The following is a 7,217-nucleotide window of genomic DNA, read 5'->3' on the forward strand; positions in this document are numbered from 1 at the left end:
GACTCTGTAATAACAACAGAAATGCCCCCAAAGTCTCACCCAGTCTCAGCTCGGCATCGTCGCTGGTCCAGTCTGGTTTCAGTAGGAAGTCAGCTACACATGGCCATTCCATACAGGACCCAGAATCCTCAGGTGGGAAACCCACAGCAAATCTGGGCCTCCTAGCTCCTTGGGAAAAGACACATGGGTTCCAAAAATCAAACAGTTTTCCTGTTGAGCCTGAATTTCATTGACAAAGCAGAGTCCAATGCCCAACATATACCTCACCCAACATATAACCTCATCATTCTGACGCCCAATAATAATAATTATTTATTGTGACTTACACAGTTCCAACTAAAACAAAATTCAGTCGATGGAATAAGGGGTCAGCAAAAGGCTTTCCCCTTTCACCCCTACAAAGAGAGCAGACAGCTCCACCCTTCTGAGACTTCTGGCCCTGCAGTTTACAAAACCAACAGGCGAGTGTGATGTTCTGGCTTTATCCCTGCATTCACACCCTATACACTATTGCAATAATATGTGTACAAAATATGCCTTTGAAGTGGTTATTAATTGTATTATAAATTATAAATCGTATGAATTGTAAAATGCATGTGTTCACGTTATATGTAAACGTATGAATTCCCTCTGTGCAATATTACTAGAATATAGTTAAGGCCAGAAAGCCTAGCCTAGGTACAGGTGATAAACAAGTCTGTCCTTGGCAAAGGAATGAGGGTTTATCTGAATCTACATATTAGCCGTAAACAAAGCCAAAGCCATCAAGATAAACCAGCAGGGGTTTCCTGAGCCTGAACTCAAGGGAGAGAATTGATATGCATTCCGGAGAGACATAGGAGGCTTTCCTGATATGTAAGAGAAAGACATCCCTGAATTCCTGACAGGAATAGCTGAGGTTGCATCTAACGCAAAACTCACTTTTGTCCACTTCAACACCTAGGTGATTCCTCTCGTCAGCCCAAAGCAGACAGCTGCTGTATTTTCAACAGTTTTGATCTGTTATCGCTTAAACTGCGGAAGTGGGAACACTGAAGCATCGTTAGCTGGACACACAAACTTTTAACATTAGATATCCCAGTGTATGATGATAATAATAATGCAAGTCTTTAGACCCATGTAAAAAAAAATGCAGATTAAATTATTTTTCTGGCAACTGGCAAATCCATAAAAAAAACCCAGCCAGGCCAGTCAAATAGCAACCAGGTGGTAACCCTATGATGCTGTCATTAAAAATAAGAAATGGCTGGAAACGGCAAAATCAAACGGCAAATACTAATTCAAGAAATAGACTCAATGGATTTTCTTTACGTATAACATTCCAAAACGATCACATTCAAGTATATAGCTAAAATATAGAATCAATGCACATTGAGGAAAAAATAATCTCATTGGAGATGGATACAAATAAAGAAGCTTGGAGAAATATGACCAAGGTAAGAAAATGATGTTATCAATCTTATCTATATGTGTTCTCTCTCTAGATACTATAAGTGGTTGCTGAAGAGGGGGAGTTTGGAGTTGCTTTGTGGCTGGGGTTGTGTTGGGCTTGCCTGGCCCTGGTGTGTGGATGCCAGATTTTTTTGCGTTTCAAAGTTGGGAACCGTACTTTGGGAATGTAAGGAGCAGAGAGAGACTCTGTCTTTATCCTTCACCTGGGGTGACAAAGAAACCATGCAATTTGATCTCTCTCATGCATCCTGGCCACTAAAGTCTATGAAGGAGACTGGGGGTGAGAGAAAGCATCTTGAATAAAGACCGGATCTTACTCGGTTAAGTTTTAGACTCCTAGATGCATGTTTTCACCTTTATTTGCTTGTAACCATCTCTACCTTTCTCTCTTGTACTTGGTGTCACTTAATCCATGCTCTTTTGTTAATAAACTTGTTTGACTTTGACTACAAACCAATCCATTGTTGTGTTTGAGGGGAAGGGTGTAGTTACCCCAGTTAAATTAATAAACTGTGATATACTGACTAATAGAGCAGACAACTTTATTTCTTCTGTGAACGCACAGTGATAGGAGCTATGCATCTCTGAAGAGTTCAGAGGCTGGAGTTCACTGACTGTTACCTGCTAGGTGAGGTCTGGGCTAGGAGCGCCTTGAACCTCTCTGCTTCAGCAAAAGCGAGAACAGTGGCTCACAGCTCTGCGTATCCCCAGCTACGTTTCACCCCCTTCTGCCCAGCAGGGCGAATGTCAAGCCACAGGTCTTTAGGATGTCCACAGGTCTCTAGGATGTCCATTTCTTACCCATCTGCGCCTAAATGAAGAGGCATCTGGGACATCCTGGCCTTACCTACCTCTGCCATGCAAGGCTGAGTTCAAGCCACAGGCTTCTGTGATGTTCTGGCCTCACCCACCTTGGTTGATGGCAAGCAACTGGGATGTCTTCAACTCAAGGGCCCTCTCTAACACACACTGTCAACTCAGCAATATTCCTCCTTGCTGCATACAGCGGAGAGCTGACACATCACAATCCTGTTTTGCTATATACCTTATTACGCTGAGTAGCCATGTGAAATGGGGTACGCAAGTGTAAGTTTCAGTGATATTTGGGGAGGGGGAGGTTTGGTGCCTTGTATGATGTCGTGCATCTGATTTGACTGACAGGCATACCATAAGCACATATTGCAAACTTCTTTGTGGGGTTTTTATTGGTTTTTGTTTAAGTTAAGGATACCAGCTGTTTTTTTCTTTTTTCTGGTCTATGCTATGTGGAGTTGCTAAGATTGTAATTTCATTACATCAGTATTCTAGCTGTCATTAAATGAGTAAATTATTCATTGTATTTATTATGGTAGTGCCTAAGGACTAACTGAGAACGGGCCCCCATTGCGCTAGGTGCTGTGCAAACACAGAGTAGTAGATGGTCCCTGCTCCAAAGATCTTGCCATCTAACCAGACAAGTCAGACATAGGGCAGAGGACAGGATATAACACACAAGCAGAGCAAGCAATCTGATGGTAGCAAGAGTCGTTTTAGTTCTGGAGGCAGGGGGATGCCTGAGGTGGGGATCAGCTAAATGGAAAGAGGAGAGGAGACATTGAAAGGAAGGTAGGTGAAGGGGACAGGCAAGAAGAGAGAAGGAGGGCAGGTGTGGAGCCTGCAGGTCCCGATTTCATAGGGACGGTCCCAATATTCGGGGCTTTGTCTTGCACAGAAGCCTACTGCCCTCCCAGCCCATTCCGATTTTTCCCACTTGCTATCTGGTCACCCTCGTGTGGAGTGAATCTGAGGTGAAAAGACTGAGGGAGAGGAAGGGGTGCAGCAAACAATGCAGGGCTGAGAAAGTGAGTGTGATGGAGAAGGTGTTTCATGCCTTGTTGCTGGTGTGTTTCACAGTCCGTCCATGTCAGGATATATGTATTGTGTCTTTAAAAGTGTAGCCAGAAGTTAGGCCAAGTGGAGGTGGAGAGGCTGGGGAAGATACTAGGCAGAGAAGCTCTGCAGTGAGCCTGAGCAGCTTTAAGGGTAATTCTGCTCTTCTTAAAAGTTCCTTGTTCCATGTGAGAAGGAAGAGATTCTCTCTGGGGTTCTTTGCTGTTGTCATAACAGTGCCTGGAGACTGGCGTTGTGTTGGGTGAGAATATTACCTTAACTTAGGCTGTTAAGTGTTTGCTGTCTTGTGGAGAAATCATGTTTTCCCTGTGTAACTCCACAAAAATGAAAATGTTTTGTGAGGGAACAAAAGTTAGAACTGGAAGAGGTCCCTTAGGCCAACTCGCTTATCCGCCTGTCTGTTAGGCCTGGCTTCTTGCTGCTGTTTTGCCAAGCTGAAATGCAAATTGACAATTACTGCAGACAAGATGGAAACATTCATGCATTGTTACGGTGCTGTGGGGAGCGTTTTCCTCTGCAAACATTTTGAATAAGTATCTAAGACCCCTTGAAGTGAATGGGATGCTGTTTTTAATAGGATGTTTCCTAGTAGAACCAAGCCATCAAGCCGTGTATTATTCCCTGGAAAAGCATTTCAGTGAGGCAATCATGCCGCCAGCACTGTTGTGCCTGGGGTCTGTAGAATAACAGGGATTTTGGTTTAACAGTTTTGTGATTCTTTTTATTGGGTAAAGTCTAACGAAGCCTTAGTAAGGATACTGTACAGAAATATTATTGTGAAAGTAGAGTCTAGAGGCCCCAGCTGAGAACAGAGTGTCATTGTGCTGAACGCAAAGACAGTCCCAGCAGCAAAGAGCTTACAATCTAATGAAGCAGGATGGACAAAGGGTAGGAGGGAAATAGACGACTTGCCTGTGGGTGAGCCATAAATAAGAACCCAGGTCTCCCAAGTCCCAGACCAGCGTCCTACCCACTATCTCCCCACTGTGTAATACTGGATAGAATGCTACTGAACAATAAGAAAAGTAAGAGCATGAGTTTGCTCTGAAATGTGCCAGGCCTTTCAGAGGGGCACAATGAAGGAAAGGGTGAAAGGAGCCAGGAGACAGACACACGGACAGCACTTGTGTTCCCACGAGCAATAAAGGATTACTGCAGTTAGTACTGCCAGTTACTGCTTAGAATTATACTAGAAGATCTCATTAGCTGTCCAGTTTGCAGGCTGCAAAACCACTCAGTTAAGAGTTTTTCTCAGCTGCCACTGCCGTGAAAATGAACATGAATGAGGCCCCTTTACTATGTTAGTTTTTAGGGAATGGCCCATGCCGGTCCTGGTGAAGAGAGCAAGTCATGGAAAGGCTGTTTAAAAATTCAGCTAAAGGTCACAAGAATTGCCTTGCACCCAAAATAACCGTGGTCCTTCCATAGTCAGTGATAACAGTGACCTATAAGGGTTGCTAGATCAGAGCCAATCCTTTGCAATCCAGCTGCATTCTCCCACTGTCATTATCTCTGGGTTTGCCTGGAGGGGTGGAAGACCTGCCTGCTAACCACATGGCCATAGGTTTGGTCCTCGCTATTGCTGCCATTTTGTCCTTAAGCTTCTGCTTGCTGCCAGCTTTCCATGCAGTCCAGCTTGGCGAACCTCTTCCAAAGCTCCCGTGGCACACCGCTCAGCCATTGCTGTCCTACCCATTCACAGCCTGTCCCAAATGTTTAATGCAATGGGGTGAAATCCTGCCCTACTGAGACCAAGGGGAGTTGTGCAATTAACTTCCAACAGGGCCAAGGTTTTACCCTCAGATTTTCAAAGCGATCTGTATTGGTGTGGTCACTTATCCAGCACCCCTTCATGGCCAGAGGTTATTTTACACTCACCATGCTCTAATAGCCCCTTCAGCACTCCAGATGGTCTCTGTTGTGGTTTACAGCACCCCTTTCTCAGGTCGGTTTATGTCAGACAAGGTTCACACAAAGTTCCAAGTCCTTAATCACAAAATAGTCCAAACAGTCCTCAGCAAAAAATCCAACATCATAAGCAGCTCTGCCTGAAACTACCACACCCCGGCCCTGTCTGCCTGGAGCTCTGACCCTGCTTCCCTACACACTTTCTCCCTCAACTAGGCATCCCATTGCAGCTTCCTGCTGCCTTTTATATTAAATCACCTCATTCAATCACCCATTGTGGCTCCACCTGTAGTCAGGGCTGGCTTAGCCCCAGGTTCTCCTTCCCAGGGGCAAGCCACCCTGTTACACAAACAGGCATGAGAAATGTGGAATTCATGATGCCCCTAATCATGAGATGAGTTTAGCTTTCAGTGCCAGTCCAATGCCACACTTAAGCACACGCTTAAAGTTAAGCACATGAATAGTCCCACTGGCTGCAAGGCATCCAAGATTTATATTTAACGCTCATATAAGCTTAAGTCATATGCTGACAAATCATTTAGAAAGGGGGCCAAATTAAGGTTGAGCTTACAGCTGGCACTGAGCTCAGCCCCTGACAGATGCGCTATAAAAGGTCAAAGGGTCCTACGGCTCCTAACAAACAATTTTAAACAGCAAAATAAAAGGAATGATTTTTCTCTCTCCATTTTTTTGATTTCTGTCTTTTATTAACATGCAGCTTATACACTATTTAAAAAGCAGCAGGTTCTTAATTATTAATACTATTCTAGATACAAAATTACTAGTTTTAATATAATTACATTTTATGATAAAATATTAAAAAGGCTCACAGAAGCCACTTGCTGATCCTATAGGCCTTTGACTGAAGTGTCTGGCTTTCCCTATATCACAGCAGGCAGAGAATCCTAGTGGTTCTCTTGCACTAGGTGGGATGTTTTCATTATGTCAAATGACTCTGGTGTAAATCAAATGAAAAAACAGGGATATTTATCTTAGTCATTGGTTAGGAAACTTACAGAGAATAAAAATGTTTTAGTAACAACTACAGAAATATACACGTAGCAGCCCTTATGCTCTTTGTAAGTGGAAATATTATGTTTTATTGTTGTCAATCTGCATTTTCAGACAATAGTATGTATAATGAATCAGCCCAAGTGCTCTTTGCTACTATAAATAAAGGGATGGATTTGTTTGCACAATAATAAAATAGTGATTCATGCCTAAAATAAAAATACACTCAGGGTCTGATTCTCATGTAGACTTCGGCTTTGTCTACACGAGCACTTTTGTCCATCAGGGATGTGAAAAAGACACCCCCCCTTTCCCCCCCCCGACTGACAAGTTTCACTGACAAATGCACTGGAATAGACAGAGCTGTGTCGGCCGGGGGATACTATAGCTACTGAGGCTAGTTGGGGGTGGTTTAATTATGCCGGCAGCAGAGCTCTCTCCTGTCAGCATAGCGTGGCTACGGAGGAGAACTTACAACAGCGCAGATGCAGCGATACAGCTGTGCCACTATAAGTTCTGTAGTGTAGACATAGCCTAAGGCTCTTTACACTGCTCTGGCAGTGTGATTTGTCAGTAAAGCGGTTGCAAATGTACGTTACACCCAGGGGCATGCACAGAAATGTAACTTTGATCCCTTTGGGTGGGGTGGGGCCTCCCCCACACCAGCAGGAGCTTGCTTGTCCCTCCCCTCCCCCCCCCGCTCTGGCCCCGACCAGGAGCTCGCTATCCCCTGCCCCACCTGCCGCCATCGCTGCCAGAGTTGTTCTGTGCCCCTGATGATTATTGGGGGGGTGAGGCCTGTGCCCCTGCTTTTCCCCCTTTGTGCACGTCCCTGGTTAGGCTCAAGTCTTGTCACATGCAAGAATCAAATCTTTAGTATATACGTGATATACTGGGGTGCAATCCAGACCAGTGTCGGGGCTGTCACCTGTGCCCTGCACCCTTGGGTGCCTGGC

General features: G+C 44.6%; 1 protein-coding gene across 1 annotated transcript in view; it reads right to left on the reverse strand.

Moving 5' to 3' along the window:
* LOC137156569 (uncharacterized) overlaps positions 1-114 on the reverse strand; it is a 73,864-nt gene extending 73,750 nt beyond the window's left edge. The window contains exon 1 of the mRNA XM_067553454.1: positions 40-114. The gene's annotated coding sequence lies outside the window, so the exon portion shown is untranslated. The remainder of the gene's footprint in view (positions 1-39) is intronic.
* Between the last annotated feature and the right edge of the window lie 7,103 nt (positions 115-7,217).

The sequence above is a fragment of the Emydura macquarii genome, unplaced genomic scaffold (assembly GCF_026122565.2).
Source record: "Emydura macquarii macquarii isolate MOO-44397 ecotype Brisbane River unplaced genomic scaffold, CSIRO-AGI_Emac_v2 contig_1451, whole genome shotgun sequence".
In the NCBI taxonomy this organism is placed as follows: Eukaryota; Metazoa; Chordata; order Testudines; family Chelidae; genus Emydura; species Emydura macquarii.